This window comes from Heterodontus francisci, chromosome 2 (genome assembly GCF_036365525.1).
Source record: "Heterodontus francisci isolate sHetFra1 chromosome 2, sHetFra1.hap1, whole genome shotgun sequence".
Taxonomy (NCBI): Eukaryota; Metazoa; Chordata; class Chondrichthyes; order Heterodontiformes; family Heterodontidae; genus Heterodontus; species Heterodontus francisci.
Genome location: NC_090372.1, coordinates 51,462,659 through 51,481,342, shown reverse-complemented (window position 1 = coordinate 51,481,342; position 18,684 = coordinate 51,462,659). Strand labels below are relative to the sequence as shown.

Genomic DNA, 18,684 nt, shown 5'->3' with positions numbered 1-18,684 from the left:
GTCCTAGGTGCAACCATCTTTACTTGCCTCATCAATGACCTTCCCTCCATCAAATGGTCAGAAGTGGGGATGTTCACTGATGATTGCAGTGTTTAGCACCATTCCGGACTCCTCAGATACAGAAGCAGTCCGTGCCCACATGCAGCAAAACCTGAACAACATTCAGGCTTGGGCTGATAAGTGGCATGTAGCATTTTTGTCACACAAGTGTCAGGCAATGACCATCTCCAACAAGAGAGAATCTAACCATCTCCCCTTGACATTCAAGAGCATTACCATCACTGATTCCCCCACTATCAACATCCTGGGGGTTATTATTGACCAGAAACTGAACTAAACGAGCCATATAAATACTGTGCTACAAGAGCAGGTCAGAGGGTGGGAATTCTCAGGTAACTCACCTCCTAACTCCTCAAAGCCTGTCTACCGTCTACAAGGCATAAGTCAGGAGTGTGATAGAATACTCTTCACTTGCCGAGATGAGTGCAGCTCCAACAACACTCAAGAATTTCGACACCATCCAGGTCCAAGCAGCCCGCTTGATTGGTACCCCATCCACCACCTTAAACATTCACTCCTTCCATCACTGGTGCACACTGGCGGCAGTATGTACCATCTACAAGATGAACTACAGCCTCCTTTGACAGCACCATCTTCCAAATCTGCAACCTCTGCCACCTAGAAGGACAGCAGATGCAGGGGAATACCACCACCAGCAAGTTCCCCTCCAATCCTCACACCATTCTGACTTGGGACTACATTTCTGCTCCTTCCCTGTTGCTGGTTCAAAAACTCGAACTCCTTTCCTAACAGGACTGTGTGTATACCTACACCACATGGACTGCGGTGGTTCAAGAAGGCAGCTCAACAACACCTTTCCAAGGGTAATTCAGAATGGGCAACAAATGCGGGCCCTGCAAGCAATGCTCACATCCCATGAAAGAATATCAAAGTATTAAGGGAGTGCTGCTCTGTCGGAGGTGTTGTCCTTCAGATGAGATGTTAAACTGAAGCCCCATCTACCCTCCTGGATTGGCGTAAAAGTTCCTATTCCACTAATTGGAAGAAGAGTTCCAATATCTACCCCTTAACCAACACCGCAGGTTATCGGGCCATTATCACTTTGATGTTTTGTGGGCATTTGCTGTTTGCAATTTGGCTGCCATATTTTCTACATAACAATTAGACAGCAGTCCTTAAAGTGACCACTTCAAAACTGCTTTGGAACGTCCTACTATATAAGGTACAATATGTACTGTATAAATGCGTGTTTTTCTTTCTTTTTGATACAAAAAGATTTTGGTATTCAGATTTAGGATTTATCCATCAATGAAGCAACAGTACTAAGAGCAGTACTGTCAAGCTCCAGGCCCATAAATTTCTACCAGGACAAACCAGTGATTTGGTTATATACAAATAAGGCTGAGCTGTCAGGGTTTTGAGGGACAGATTGCAAGATCTTGGGAAGCTATATCTGACCCACAGATTGAAACTGATGTTCTCCCTCACCATTAATAGTAGCTGTTGTACTTGCGAGTAGTGCATTTTCTGTTGGTAGCAACCATGCACATGCCCATTCGGCTTCAAACACAAGGAATAAAGAAACTTGTCAAAAATAAATCACATCATTCTGACTTATTTCTTCAGTGTAAAACAGCACAATTACTGAAATAAAACATTAAAAAGAACACATCAATATGCTTGCTTTTATCTCTCAGTTGGTACCTCTTTGATGTGAAAGATTCATACACAAATGGAGTTTTAAAAAAAACAAAAAAAAGTACAGTCTGCCCCAAGTGAAGAAAATTGGACAGAACAGTTTATGTTGTCAGGATCAATGTAGGTAAGATCCAACTGATGCCGAGACTGGGCATGTTACATCTTAACTAGTCAGAACACATCATGATTGTCTCTTTGAACACCTTTTATCTGCCAAAAGATCTTTATCTATAAAGTATTTAAGACATTCCAAACATTAAAATCTGTCCATCAAACTGATCTCACACACTGTGATGTTCCTGTTGGTACTGACTGCAAGGGATTAATGCAAGTTTACAGCTACAAGGATCAAGAAAGACTTTACCTTTTTGTGCATAATGATGATAAGCAGCTAACATAGTCCCGAGAACTGGGTTGGCAGGATCAGAGTGGAGACTAGCTACCACCTAAATTTCACACTGTCAAGGTGAGTGGTGAGGACCATAAAAGTGTGGATTGAACCTACCTTTGAGATGGTAACTTCTAGGGTGATTCTCATCATAAACACATTGAGGGGGTCTGATCTCAGTAGATTGATAATCCAGCCGAGCAGATATAGTCATTGGACGGAATCTTTGGGATCCTCCTGAGACGGGTTCAGAGGTGGGGGGCCCCAGAGAATTGTGAGGGGAGGCAGGGAGCGGCGGGCTCGTTGCCTCCCTGTCGCAACGCTATTATGTCGGGGACGGGATAGGCTGAGGATGACTTTCTTGCCCAGAGGCCAATTGAGGTCCTGAAGTGGCCTATTAATGGCCAATCTATGGTCCACAGAGGGCACCTTCCTGAACCACATTCCCCCCTGCACTACACTCCCCCCACCCCCTCATCGGGGCCTGCCAAGCCTGTCCCGCAACCCTGTCTCACTCACCTTGGATCCGTGCACCAGCGCTGGGCCTGGGTCCAAGGCCTCTTGCAGTACTGGCAGTGGCCATCGCTCCCGGTGGTGCTGCTGACACCACTGAGCTGCCAGCCCTGTGATTGGCCAGCGGCTCTTGGAGGCGGGATTCCCATCTTTAAAGGGACAGGTATCCCGGAGCTGGGCCATTAATCGGCCCAGTACTGTAGAATCGCTCCGGGGGCGGGGGGGAGGGGACTCCATCTGGCTAAGATGGGATTTCCCCCGCCTCTTCGGGCCGCTGCCTGGAGCCCCAAAAAATTTAGCCTACAGAGTCATTTACGGCACAGAAAGAGGTCACTTGGCCTATCAAGTCCAGGCCAGCTCTCCACGGAGCAGTCCAGTCAGTCCCATTCTCCTGTTCTATCCTCTCAGCCCTGCCAGTTTATGTGTGCAGTACAAAAAAAAGATCGGTGAGTTTACAAGTGCAGTCTGCCAGCAGTAAACCTGGCTTGCCAGCATCATGTTTTGGAAAATAAGAAATAATACCCATGATTTCCCAATTGTAGTGTGCCCCCACCCCCACCATTCCCTTCTGAATTTCAATATGTGCTTCCGTTAGGTAAAGCTCCACCATGAGGAATAGAGTCTCAGAAAATTGGCTCCTATCGGAAAGAAAATCACGTCAATGGATACCGAGTACAGTAAGCCTTAGTCTGTGCTGTGTAGGCAGTGAAATAGTCACTCGAGCACCTAGCACAGAGCTTGGTGAGGACAAGAGTTGGATGAATCTGCTAAACAGATTAAATTGCAAACAGAGTGAGGACTTTAAAAATGGGAATTTGGCCAGAGTAAGAATTAGCTGCAGCAGAGAAAAGAAATACTAAATAATATAAAACAAGCAGCAACAGTAAATAAATATATTATAAATAACTGGGGTAATTAATTAAATCTAAGGGATAAAATTGACAACGTAGTGGATTCAAGGGATCCTAACTGGATTAAATGAAAATCCCTTTTATGCATAAATAATATATAGGACTAAGTGTATACTAAATTAAAACATATAAAACATGAGGCATGTATTTGACTTCTATAAGTGGATAGATTTTTAAGTAAAATGAGGGGATATCATGGGACCGTTTGCCTCCAATTCCTGTACTACATGATGAGTCATAGATTCATAGAGACAGTTACAACACAGGAGGAGGAGGCTATTCAGCCCATCAAGTCCATGCCGGCTCTCCGCAGAGCTATACAATCAGTCCCACTCCCCCACTCGATCCCCATAGCCCTGCAAGTTTATTTCCTTCAAGTGCCCATCCAATTTTCTTCTGAAGTCATTGATTGTCTCCACTTCCGTCACCCCGTGGGCAGCGTGTTCCAGGTGATTACTACTTGCTACATAAACAAGTTATTCCTCATATTCCCCCTGCATCTCTAGCCTAAAACCTTCAATCTGTGTCCGCTAGTCATTGTACCATCAGTTAAAGGGAACAGCTATTCCTTGTCACCTTACCTGTCATAATCTTGTATACCTCTATCAGAGCTACCCTCAATCTCCTTTGCTTCAAGAAAAAACAACCCCATCTTTTCCAACCTAACCTTGTAACTAAAATCCTCCATCCTTGAAACTATTGTGGTAAATCTCCTCTGCACCCTTTCAAGGACCCTCACATCCTTCCGAATGTGTGGTGAGCAGAACTGGACGCAATACTCCAGTTGTCGCCTATCCAGAGCTTTCTAAAGATTCAGGGTAACTTCTCTGCTTTTGTACTCAATGCCTCTACTTATGAAGCCCAAGATCTCCACACTCTCAATAGAACTGTGTTGCTCTTGCAGAGAGCCAGCACTGACACAGTGGGCCAAATGGCCTCTTCCGTGCTGTAACCATTCTACAATTCCTCTGTACTTTCTAGATTAGATTAGAGATACAGCACTGAAACAGGCCCTTCGGCCCACCGAGTCTGTGCCGACCATCAGCCACCCATTTATACTAATCCCATATTCCTACCAAACATCCCCACCTGTCCCTATATTTCCCTACCACCTACCTATACTAGTGACAATTTATAATGGCCAATTTACCTACCAACCTGCAAGTCTTTTGGCTTGTGGGAGGAAACCGGAGCACCCGGAGAAAACCCACGCAGACACAGGGAGAACTTGCAAACTCCACACAGGCAGTACCCAGAATCGAACCCGGGTCCCTGGAGCTGTGAGGCTGTAGTGCTAACCACTGCGCCACTGTGTCGCCCATTCTATATTCAGCATTGTTCTCTCCTTTATTATTAACATTGTCAGTTGTCATAAGTGTTCTTTAACTGTCTCAATTTATAGCTAAAAATTAGTCTGCTCCCGTTTTCTAGCGCAGGGGTCATTATTTGGGATCTGGCCTCAACCTTGCCTGTTGAGGCAGGCAGCATTTCATGCTGCCTCCTCATTTGCCTGACTGCAGTGTACAGCCATGCTGCTGGCTCACTGAACGCTCATCAGGGGGCCTAAGAGCATGTGAGATGAGCACGTGTTCTACTGAAAGGAGTTGTCTGCAAGAAACAAAACAAGTGGAGAACCAGGGAAGAGAGAGGGGCAAAAACAAGAAATGCTGGAACCACTCAGCAGGTCTGGCAGCATCTGTGAAAAGAAGAAGCAGAGTTAACGTTTCGGGTCAGTGACCCTTCTTCGGAAGAGAGAGGGGTCCCAGGCTCAGGGATGTGGCACTGCAGGCCTTAGTAATAGAGGTCAACAGGAAGAGAGAGGTCCTGTTTCCACGGGGAGTCATTAGGCCCTCAAGGAACATCGTCCAAAGGGAATGGGAGCTGGTGGTCAGGGAGTTCAACACAAGGAATCTGGCCAAGAAGACATGATAGCATACAGGAAAAAAATTAATGACCACACTTGGGTGGTCAAGGTCAGTGAATGCATCTTCACATGATATCTCCTACCCACCACACCACCAACCTCTCAATGCACCTTACCCCCATAATTCATCACAGCAGTCAGGACTCAAGCCTAACATTCAGATGCTCCACATCACCCTCACAAATCTTCCAATGATGCCAGCATCATCCACCTCTCGCAGTCTCTAATACCTACAGTTATTCGGCTATGGCAGGCACATCACCCAAACTGTGCAACACACTCACTAATATTCTTCCTTCTCTCATGCAGGAAGAGTTCGCACACCACAGAAGGGAGCACAGCAGGGGACAGGCACGCCTGTGTCACTTAATCTACAGAGGAGATGGTGCACTGAATTGTGGGGCCAGTTGTGACAGATCCTGTTGCATCTGGTGTCACCGAGAATATTGAGGATAATAGTTTGTTCCATGTGACCCTTCTCAAATCCTTGTCCTGCTATCTGGCATGAAGTACAAGCTGCTTATGGTGAGACCATGGACTATGTGCTTCCGTCTCAACCTGCCTCCCTCACCCAACTCTCCCCTTCTGATTTTCTGCTTTCAGACATTCAAAAACTGCTGAATGCCCAGCCACAGCAGCCTTAGGAGAAAGGCAAAATCAACACCATACCACTGATGGAGAAGCACCATCACTTGACCTAACACTCACAGCCACCAGCTCAGAGATGGTCATGATGCAAATTTTAAAGGGCAGTGTAGAGTTGGGATCTGCACATCATGGGCTGAATTTTACCAGCCCTTAAGAGATGGGCTGGGAGGCGGGGGACCTGTAAAATGGCGACAGAAGACAGGGGCGGGGGGGGGGGGTGCGGGGTTGCCGGGGTGGGGGTTGGGGGGGGGGGGGGGGTGTTGGTTGGTGGGGATGGTGGAGTGCCCATCTTCCTCCTGTCACTATGCCACTTTACCAATGGTGGAGGACGACCCTCCCGCCCCAATGCGGGGTTTTTTCCCGCCACCACTGGCATTTTACAAGCAGCAGGTGGGTCCTCCACCGTGTGGGGAGAATGCCTCGTAAACCTTGGCAGCCTCACTGCGGGCTGTGGGTGGGGGGGCCCTCTTTAGGCATTCTGTGGCCCACCAAGGGGCTGCCCGGTGGTAATGGCCACACCTGCGGCAACCTCTCCCCCGCCCTCACCAACCACCACTAATTAGTCGCCTGGCAGAGGTAAATTGTGGCCAGGGATGCCGCGAACGGCTGAGGCGGGATTAGCCCCAGCTTTCCAGCCCATCGTCGGGACCTCCACAGCAACAACAAATTTCCATCCTGTGTGTGTCACTCGGCACAAGTGGGTGCAGCCAGGCTAGGGGGAAAGGATAGTTGGTGTGCCAGCTCACTGGAGGAAGAGGTTATAGTACTGCTACAGGACAGGAGAATCAGATGAGGACTGCGATGGGGCGGCCCTACAGGAGAATGTTGATAACAATACACACTGAGATATTTGGTGCATTGGAAGGTCTGCCAGACAGCCTGTTGTCACTGTCATGGAGCATGGCGGAATCTGGTTCCAGCATGACAGAGGAAATCACACAGAGCTGAGAGCCCATCCTTTCCAGCGTGGTAGTGGTGGCCCATGAGGCTTGTGGACCCAGCCGTAGGGTCTGGTGGCCGCTGTCTTAGCTTCCACTGCAGCACAGGCAGAAACCACCCAATGTCTCAGTGCTGCAGTGAAAACTCATGAGGCCATGAGATCCATGCTTGCTGCCATGCACATCAGACTGTTGCCATTGTGGCTATGGATACCAGTGCTCAAGGGGGAATGCAACTCTCGCGGCAGTTCAGCAATCTGTCCTCCAACAGATTACTAGGATTGTTGAGGTGCAAGTCCGGGAGAGTAGCAGTGGCATTGTGGCCGGCACCATTCATGCTTCTACCCCTGCCACTCAGGCAGTGCCTTTGCTGTTGCCTCTCAGCCAGCCAGCCTAGACTACTGCCACCCATATTGTAATGGAGCAATCAAAGATGAGCCCTCGAGTCCCAGAGTTGCTTGAGGATATCCTTCAAGGCCACCTGTAGTCTCCCCACAGTGAAAGTCAACAGACTTCCACCATAAATGCTGCAGTCACTGGAGTAGCACAGTGTAGAAGCACTAGGTCAGGCAAAGGCACCTGTAAGACAGCAATAAGGGAATGTACAATGGTGAATGATGCAATAAAAGTTGTTTAATTAGATGTTTTGTTGGATAAAGATGTTATGAAAAGGTTTTCTTTGCAGGACTGTGGCCCATAAGAGGTTGTGATGGGCCATCCCAGATGGATGAGAAGGTGGGGAATAGTGGAGCCATGATGGTGAAGGAATGATTACCTAAGGGAAGCAGAGTCTGAGTAGGTGCTCTGGACAGCCCGTTCCAGAATGAAGAGGTCCCCGATGCCACCTCCCTGCCTCCTCCTCGTCTCCTCCTCCGGAGGTGGCCTCCAAATGCCTGATGCTTTAGCTGTGCCCTCATGATAGAGATGTTGTGGAGGACACAGCAGACCGTTGTGAACTTTGATACACCCTTAGGAGAGTACTGTAGCCCTCTCTGAGCAGACCAGGCATTTGAACGCTCATTGCACGCTCGTTGTCCTCATGATTGAGAGGTAGAGGTGGTTCACAAACCATGAATAGAGTGGGTATCCCTTATCTCTAGGTTCTTCTTGGTGACCCAAAGATGGCAGGAATGGCAGATTGCCTCAAGATGAAGGCATTATATCTGCTTCCAGGATAGTGGGCATTCACCAAAATGATGGTTTGTGCCTACTTGAACACCAACTACATATTGCGATTCCTGTACCTCTCCCTGTTTGACATGCGGGGCCTGCAGAATCACACGCATGCAGTCGATGGCTCCCTGCTGTAAGAATTGGCAGCCAAATGGCCTTATTAAATGTAAAGAAATTAATTAAATGCTATCAAAATAGCTCTTTCTCTCTCTCTCCCTCTCTCTAATTAAGAAAGTTCCTTTAGAAGGCTCCAGAGCTATGGCAAACACAGAACAATGCAATCAGGGTGTATTAGGTTTTTTCACATTAGCGTTATGTAGGCAAGGACATAGCATAGAAACAGGCCTATGTGTGAAATTGTTATGAGGTTGGGAGATGGGATACTTCCCAAAGTAGATCCATGATAGCTTTGGCTTAATACCTCAGCCAACTTGAGAGACAAGGGAAGAAGATGAGATTATCACCACAGGCTACAATGTTTAGATTGTTCTGTTCATCAGCCATTCATTTGATCTGGACCGGTAAACTGTCTTCATCTGTTACAGGTCGCATGGCTACTATGTCTATTCTGATTCTATGTGTTATATTTGAAATGTCACTTCTCAATAAACAGCTTTAAAGCACTGTGACTCCTCGACCCCCTTTGGGTAATCTGTGAGCACTGGGATCAAATCTTACTTTGCACCATTGGGAATCCTGCAAATCTGGCAAATCCACGTGCTCTCTCATCCTGCTTCTCTCTGCTAAGAGAGAAAACGATGAACTCGCCTCTTTGCACATACCGATGGATGGCATACTGGGAGATGTTTCCTATGTTGCCTGCTCCTGCCTAGAACGATCCTGAGGCATAGAAGTTGACGACCACAGTGACCTTGACACCACTGGCAACATCATCCTCGCCCTGGTGTGAGACTGCAGGTCTTGTTGAAAGAGGCGACACAGTTCTGCGACGAACTCCTTGTTTAATTTGAGGTGCCTCAGGCATTGCTCCTGGCTGAGGTGGAGGTAGAAGTGCACTGGAATAACCCATGGTGGGTAGGACCTTCACTGGAGAGCCTCATTCTCCTTCTGTGTCGAGCTTCCCCTCTCTGTGGCCTCTGCTCCATTTGTCTGTCATGTTGCAGACCCAGAGGCAGACTTGGTGTGGGATAGGTGACAAAATCCTTTCCTCTCCACTGTATGGATGCACGAACTGACTTCAACACCTCCACAAACAATCTTCCACAAATTTTGCACACTGCAGAAGTAAGTTAAAAGCATCGCAAAGCAAGTTGGATGGCTGGCCCTTTAAATAATGCTAGTGGGAGGTCCCTCATGCAGCTAGTTTAAATCCTCCCTCACAGCACTAAGAACATAAGATAATAAGAAACAGGAGCAGAAGTAGGCCATTCGGCCCTTTGAGTCTGCTCCACCATTCAATACGATCATAGCTGATCTTCTACCTCAGCTCTACCTTCCCATACTACTCTTATATCCCTTAATCCCATCAGTATCCAAAAATCGATCAATCTTTGTCTTGAATGTAATTAATGACTAAGCATCCATAGCCCTCTGGGATAGAGAATTCAAAGATCCACACCCTTTGAGTGAAGAAATTATTCCACAAATCAGTCCTAATTGGCTGACCCCTTATTCTGAGACTGTGAACTCCAGTTCTAGACTCTCTAGCCAAGGGAAACTTATTCACAGCATCTACCCTGTCAAGCCATTTCATAATTTTATATGTTTCAACGAGATTACCTCATTTTTCCAAATTCTATGGAACATACATAAGAACATAAGAAATAGGAGCAGGAGTAGGCCATTCAGGCCCTCAAGCCGGTCCCGCCATTCAATTAGATCATGGTTGATCCGTCCCAGGTCTCAACTCCTCTTTTGGGCCTGCTCCGCATACCCCTAGACTCACCGAGATTTCAAAAATCTATCTACCTCCTCCTTAAATACACTTAGTGACCTAGCCTCCCCAACTCTCTGAGGCAGAGAATTCCAGAGATTCACCACCCTCTGAGAGAAGAAGTTCCTTCGCATCTCAGTTTTAAATGTGTGCCCCCTTATTCTGTAACTATGTCCCCTAGTTAGAGATTCCCCCACCAGTGGAAACATATTCTCAACATCTACCTTGTCAAGCCCCCTTAAAATCTTATATGCTTTATATGCTCCGAGTTCTTATGTTCTTATGTAACACCAGAAGACACCGATTTAAGTTTCCATGAGGAAATTCTTTTTGACGTACGTGTGGTGAGGATCTGGAATGCACTGCCTGAGGGTGTGGTGAAGGCTGATTCAATTGTGGCTTTCAAAAGGGAATTGGTTAATTATCTGAAGAGAAAAACTTTGTAGGGCGACAGGGAAAGGGCAGGCAAGTGGGACTAGCTGAGTTGCTCTTGCAGAGAGCCAGCAAGGATACGAATGACTGAATGGCCTCCTTCTGTGCTATAACCAGTCTATGATTCCAAGTAACAGAAAGAACAGACAATGGTAATGTAAATGATGTAATATATTTGGATTTTCAAAAGGCCTCAGCTTGAAGAGCAGCTGGAGTTACTGAGGATATACAGAAAGCTGAGAATTTCCTGGGGCCCATGTTCGGCATGTGGGTCACCTTACAGCTACAGAGAATCTGTACAAAAATAAATTGGTTGCATTCCAGTAGGATGGGCAGTGGCAGGCAGTGCAGGAATCCTCTGGAAGTGTGGCACTCTCAAACCAGTTTTCAGCACTGAACACCAGTAGGGTGACAATAATTTGAGGGAGTGCTGTCCAGAGCACGTCCATGGCACCGTAGGGTAAATGACTGCACGGGTGAGGTGGGAGGGCACAGCAAAATATAGAAATTTAGTAGTCATGGGGATAAGATAGGGAAATAGACAGGTATTTCTGCAACAGCCTTTGTGAGTCCTGCATGGTGGGTTGCCTCCCTTTTGCCAGGGTAAAGGGCATCAGTGAGAGGGTGTAGAACATTTTGAGGGGGAATGAGAACAACCATAAATTGTGGTCCATGTGGGAAACAATGACTTAGGAAGGAAAAGGGTTGAGGCCCGGCAGTCAGAGTTTCAGGAGCTAGGGAGGAAGTTAAAAAGCAAGAATTCAAAAGTACTAAACTCTGGATGACTTTCAGTTCTACACGCAAGTGAGTATGAAAATAGTAGAATAAGACAGGTTGATGCGTGGGTGGAGATATGGTGCACGACAGAGGACCATAGATTCCTGGGTCACTGGGGCTAATTCTCAGGTAGGAGGGACGTGTTCAAGGTGGGCAGGTTGTACCTCAGCAGAACTGGGACCAATGTCCTCAAGACAAGGTTAACCATGTTAACAGCGTACAGTTTTGGTCTTCTTAGTGAAAAAAGGATATGCTTATCTTGGAGGTATTGCAATGAAGGTTCACTAGACTAATTCCTAGGATGAGGGGATTGTCCTATGAGGAGTGATTGAATAGACGAGCCCTATACATGAAACACAAAAAGTTAGCGTGCAGATGCATCAAGTAATTAGGAAGGCAAATGGAATTTCGGCCTTTATTGCTGGGGGTTAGAGTTTAAAAATAGGGAAGTCTTGTTACAACTGTACAGGGTGTTGGTGAGGCCACACCTGGAGTACTGCATACAGTTTTGGTCCACGTATTTAAGGAAGGATATACTAGTATTAGAGGCAGTTCAGAAAAGGTTCACTAGGCTGATTCCTGGGATGAAGGGGTAGTCTTATCAAGAACGGCTAAACAGGTTAGGCCTTTATTCATTGGAGTTTCAAAAGATCCACACCCTTTGAGTGAAGAAATTACTCCACAAATCAGTCCTAAATGGCTGACCCCTTATTCTGAGACTGTGACCTATAGTTCTAGGCTCTCTAGCCAAGGGAAACTTATTCACAGCATCTACCCTATCAAGCCATTTCATAATTTTTAATGTTTCAATGAGATTACCTCATTTTTCCAAATTCTATGGAATATACATAAGAACATAACAACTAGGCAATTCAGCCCCTCGAGCCTGCTCCGCCATTCAATACGATCATGGCTGGTCTCATCTCGGCCTCAACTCCACTTTCCTACCCATTCTGCATAACCCTTCAACCCATTATTAATTAAAAATCTGTCTATCTCCTCCTTAAATTTACTCAATGTCCCGGCATCCACCACACTCTGGGGTAGTGAATTCCACAGACTCACAACCCTTTGAGAGAAGTAATTTTTCCTCATGTCTGTTTTAAATCTGCTACCCCTGATCCTAAAAATATGACCTCTCCTTCTAGATTGCCCCACAAGAGGAAACATCCTCTCTACATCTACTTTGTCAATCCCCTTAATCATCTTATATATCTCAATTAGATCTCGTCTCATTCTTCTAAACTCCAGAGAGTAAAGGCCTAAACTGCTCGATCTCTCTTCATAAGACAAACCCCTCATCCCTGGAATCAATCTAGTGAACCTCCTCTGAACTGCCTTCAATGCAACTACATCCTTCCTCAAATAAGGGGACCAAAACTGTATGAAATACTCCAGGTGTGGTCTCACTAATGCCTTGTACAGTTGCAGCAACACTTCCCTACCTTTATACTCTATTCCTTTAGCAATAAATGCCAAAATTCCATTTGTCTTCCTTATTACCTGCTGTACCTGCATACTAGCTTTCTGCGATTCATGCACGAGGACATCCAGATCCCTCTGCACCGAATCACTCTGAGGTTTCTCTCCAGTTAGATAATAATTTGCCTTGCTATTCTTCCGACCAAAATGGATAACCTCACAAGTATCCACGTTAAACTCCATCTGCCAAATTTTAGCCCATTCACCTAACCTATCCATATCTATTCGTAAATTTCCTATTTCTTTATTGCAACTTACTATCCCACCTATTTTAGTCATCTTCAAATTTGGCTATAGTACCTTCTATCCCTGCATTCAAGTCATTATATAGATTGTAAATAGTTGGGGCCCGAGGACCAAACCCTGTGGCACCCCACTAGTTACATCTTGCCAACCAGAAATAGACCCATTTATCCCAACTCTGTTTTCTGTTGGTTAGCCAATCCTCTATCCAAGCTAATAAATTTCCCCTAGCCCCATTTGATCTTACCTTTTGTGCGGCACCTTATCAAATGCCTTCTGCAAGTCCAGATATACTACATCTACAGGATCCCCATTATCCACTTTGCTTGTTACAGCTTCGAAGAACTCTAGCAAATTAGTCAAACACGATTTACCCTTCATAAAACCGTGCTGACTCTGATGGATAGCATTTTGACTTTCTAAATGTCCTGTTATTACTTCCTTTATAATGGATTCCAACAATTTCCCAACGACAGATGTTAAACTAACTGGTCTATAGTTTCCTACTTTCTGCCTCCCTCCCTTTTTGAATAAGGGTGTTATATTAGCTTTTTTCCAATCCACTGGAACCTTTCCTGTATCCAGAGAATTTTGAAATATTATAACCAATGGATCCACTATCTCCACTGCCACTTCCTTTAAGACCCTAGGATGTAGGCCATCAGGCCCTGGGGACTTGTCTGCCTTCAATCACAATAGTTTGCTCAGTACTTTTTCCCTAGTGATGATGATTGTTCTAAGTTCCTCCCTTTCTATAACCTCTGCATTACCTGTTACTATTGGGATGGTATTAGTGTCCTCCACCGTGAAAACTGCGACAAAATACTGATTTAGTGTCTCCACCATTTCTGAGTTCCCCTCTATTAATTCCCCAGTCTCATCCTCCAGGGGACCAACATTCCCTTCAGCTACTCTCTTCCCTTTTATATACTTAGAGAAGCTTTTGCTATCTGTTTTTATACTTTGTGCTAGTTTTCTCTCATAATTTACCTTTGCTCTTTTTATTACTTTTTCAGTAACCCTTTGTTGAGCTTTAAAAGTTTCCCAATCTTCCAGCCTGCCACTGGCCTTTGCACCAATGTGAACAATTTCTCCTGATCTATTCTGTCCAGAAGCCTCATGATTTTGATCCCTCATGATTTTGAACACATCTATTAAATCTCCTCTCAACCTTCTCTTCTCTAATCTATCCATAGTTCCTCATCCCTGGAGCCATTATTGTAAATGTTTTTTGCATCCTCTCCAATGCCCTCACATCTTTCCTAAAGTGTGGTATCCAGAATTAGATACAATACTCCAGTTGAGGCCTAAACAGTGTTCTATAAAGGTTTACCATAACTTCCTTGCTTTTGTACTCTATGCCTCCTGGATCCTGGGAGCCCAGAATCCTGGATGCCTTATTAACCACTATCTCAACCTGTCCTGTCATCTTCAATGATTTGTGCATATACACCCCCAGGTCTATCCGTTCACGCAACCCCTTTAAAATTGTATCCTTTATTTTATGTTGCCTTTCCTCATCCTTCCGAGCAAAATGCATCACCAGACATTTCTCTGCATCAAATTTCATCTGCCACATGTTCAGCCATTTCACCACTCCTTTTCATGTCTATCACTGTTCTCATAACAGTTCACAATACTTCCAAGCTTTGTGTCATCTGCAGATTTCAAAATTGTGTCCTACACATCCAAGTCTAGGTCATTAATATTGATTAAGAAAAGCAGTGGTCCTACTACCCACCCCTGTAGAACCCCACTGTATACCTTGCTCCAATCCAAAAAACAACCGTTCACCATTTCTCTCCATTCCTGCCACTCAGCCAACTTTGTATCAATGCTGCCATTGTCCCTTTTATTCCATGGCCTTTAATTTTGCTGACAAGCCTGTTATGTGGCATTTCATCAAACACCTTTTGGAAGTCCACGTACACCACATCAACCTTCTCTGTTTACTTCATCAAAAAACTCAATCAAGTTAGTATCTCTTCAAAGAATTCAATAAGGTCAAGTTTGACCTTTCCGTTTGAAATTCATGCTGACTACTCTACTATATTTTTGGTTTCTAAGGGATAGTTCAACAACTTATATTTTTGTAGCACCTTTAAAGTAATAAAATGTCCTAAAGTGCTTCACAGGAGCATTAAAAAAAAAAATTAGTCACCAAGTCAAATAAGGTGATATTAGGACAAAAGCTTGGTCAAAGAGGTGGGTTTGCAGGAGTGTCTTAAATAAAGAAAGAGAGGTAGAGAGTCAGCGAGGTTTGGGGAGGAAATTCCAGAGCTTAGGGCCTAGACAGTTGAAGGCTCAACCACCAGTGGAACAATTAAAATTAGGAATGCTCAGGAGGCCAGAATTAGATGAGCGCAGATATATTGGAGGGTTGTGGGCTGGAGGATTTGAAAACAAGGATGAGAATTTTAAAGTTGGGACACTGCTGGACCGGGAGCCAATGTAGATCAGCGAGCACAGGGGTGATAGGTGAACAGCACATGGCGTGAGTAAGGACACAGGCAGCAGAGTTTTGCATGACCTCAAGTTTACAGAGGGTACAATGTGTGAGGCCAGCCAGCAGTGTGTTGGAATAGTCAAGTCTGGAGTTAATGAAGTCATGAGTGATGGTTTCAGAAGCAGATTTGCTGTTGCAAGGATGAAGTCAGATGATGTTAGAGGTGGGAATAGACAGTCTTACTGATGGTGCGAATATGTGGTCGGAAGTCCATATCAGGGTCAAATATGACACCAAGGTTGAAAACAGTTTTGTTTAGTCTCAGATAGTCGGCAGTGTTACGCCAATGTGTTTTGTTGAATGAGATCTGAATTTATATATTTTTTTAAAAGACAATTTAAAAAGACAAACTGGCAGCAAAATCATCTTTTCAGCTTGAGATGATCACCTAGTTTGCTACACTGTATCCTACATTGCAAAGGACTGTGATGAGAGAGACAAAATGTCTGCTCAGTCTCCAGCAAGAACCAAGACCCAGGAAGTTTAAAGGAACTGCCTGTTCTCTCAGCAAGCAGAGAAAAACTGCTAATTGCTATGTTTGAATGACTGAGTCATGTGACAACACCCCCCCCCCCCCCGCCCCCCCATCTGTGGTTTTAAACTGGTATGTTCTCTGCAGTAGAGGAGAAGCAGCTGGACTCTGACATGAGGAGACCCTAAGTGGGGTCCCTCTCTCTCTCGCTCTCTCTCTCTGCACTCCAGCTTGAAAACTTTCAAATCCTGCTTGTTGACTGACCTCCTTTGTATACTTCAGCTACAATCCGAAACCCAGTTGGAAGAAATCATCTGCATCACTATCTCCAAAGTGAACCACCGAACCAGTCATCTAGCTCTTCAAACTAAAAGCCTCTGGACCGCTGAATTCAGCTAGAAGTCAGCCAAATCACCAATCTTCACAGACTGTATACCTTTCTTATGGACTCTAATTCAACCAATCTACCTTTCCCCACTCTGTAACCTATTTGTGTGTGTGTGTAAACCTCCAGACTGTGTGTGTGTGAAAGTTGGCACGTTGTTTATTATTTTATTAGTTTGGTTTAGGTACAATAAAGTTAACCTCTTTCTTTGCTAACTCAAGAAAACCTGTCTGATTGGTTCTTGTTAGGATCATAGCAAGTAAGTAATCAAACACCGACTGAATTGGCCAGTACATCCATTTTGAGAAAGAATGAAACCTATTATGGTCAATCAGGGAGAGGGAAAAGAGGGAAGCCCTTCGACCCCTCCTCACTTGACTGTAACAGCAGGGAGAGGGATGGAGTCAGATCTAGGGAACAGAGTTTGAAGTGGGGACTGCAGACAATGGCTTCAGGCTTCCCAATGTTTAATTGGAGGAAATTTCTGCTCATGCAGTACCGGATGTCAGTTAAGCAGTCTATAATTTTGCAAAAGTGGAAGAGTCAGGAGAGGTAGAGATGAGGTAGAGCTGGGTCTTGTTAGTGTACAGGTGAAAACAACACATTCAAGGACAGGAAAGGGAGGTTGGCGAGGGACAGTAGTTTGCCTTAACGGTGGGGTCAAGGGTTGTTTTCTTTGAGCAGATGGGTGATCATTTTTAAGCTTTAAAGGAGAGAGGGACAGCACTTGAAGACAAAGAACCATGAACAATATCAGCTAACATGGGAACCAGAGGGGAAGTTGGGTGGTCAGCAGTTTAGTAGGAATAGGGTTGAAGGAGCAGGAGGAGGGTGCTATGGACAAGATGAGCACGATGAGGGCATGAGGGGAGATAGGAGAGAAACTAGAGAAAGATGCAAGTTCAGGACTGGGAAGCTTTAGAGGATGTTTGGCACGGTGGAAGAGAGGGAATCGGCAGATGCAACTGAACGGACGGTTTAGATCTTAGTGGCAAAGAAGTCCATGAGCTTCTCACACTTACTGTTGGAGGTGAAGGTGGAGGAGACAGGAGAGAGGGGTTTAAGAAGTCAGTTTGCAGCACAGAAAATAAGCTGCGGGTTATCTTTGCATTCCAGGAAGGTCCTAGCTCCATTCTATTCCTACAAAATTAGTTTTTTCCCCCGATCGATTACTTTTGGCTTTGTCATTTATATGTCTTTCCCATTCATTGTTTTAAACCTTATTATATTTTGAATGTCATTGCTTATATGCTCCCCTAAGTTTACATCTCTTATGTGCTGTGGTTCATTTCTCATTACTAGATCCAGCAGTGAATTTTTTTCTTGTTTGGCTTCGTACATACTGACCAAGAAAGCAGTCCTAAACACGTTGGAACAATTCCATTCTCTTCCCTTTTTCATCCCTCTTCTTGCTAGTTCATTTGGAGGTAGTTCAAATGTCCTATGATTCTTATTCTATTTTACCTTAAACATGCCCAATTGCATTCCCACTATCCTGTCCTATTTCCAAAAGCCCCTTGCTACCATTATCTTTAACTCATTGTGAACCCATCAATGTTGTCCTCTGGCTGGCCTTGCTGCTGCCTCCACTTTCAGTTGAGCATCCATGCAGACCCTGATCTCTGATTCTGTCCCCTTGAGAGCAGCCCAGGAAGGGCCAGAAACCCACTGACTATCATCCCCAATCTGAGCTGCCTTGGTCCTCTGGTCTTATGCACTGTGTTCCTCTGGGCTCTGCTTGCAATTGCGACAATTGCTGGCGGCACAGTGGCGCAGTGGTTAGCACTGCAGCCTCACAGCTCCAGCGACCCAGGTTTGATTCTGGGTACGGCCTGTGCGGAGTTTGCAAGTTCGCCCTGTGACCGCGTGGGTTTCCGTCGGGTGCTCCGGTTTCCTCCCACAGCCAAAGACTTGCAGGTTGATAGATAAATTGGCCATTGTAAATTGCCCCTAGTATAGGTAGGTGGTAGGGGAATTGAGGGAAGGTGGGGATGTGGTAAGAATATGAGATTAATGTAGGATTAGTATAAATGGGTGGTTGATGGTCAGCACAGACTCGGTGGGCTGAAGGGCCTGTTTCAGTGCTGTATCTCTAAATAAAAAAAAATAAAAAAATATCCTCTGCTCTCGGCCACTGCAATCCTCTCTGCTATGGTTGTCTTTTTCCAGTTACCCCTTTTCCCCAGGCCCTTCCCTAAACCACTATCTGCACAATTTGTTACACTGCATTTCATCTATGGATCCTCTTTGTTCCCTCCTAGCCAATCCCGTCATCATAA

General features: G+C 45.3%; 1 protein-coding gene across 10 annotated transcripts in view; it reads right to left on the bottom strand.

Moving 5' to 3' along the window:
- The window catches only part of LOC137384353 (phosphatase and actin regulator 1-like), an 859,907-nt gene that overhangs the window by 349,240 nt on the left and 491,983 nt on the right, over positions 1-18,684 (bottom strand). The window lies entirely within an intron of this gene.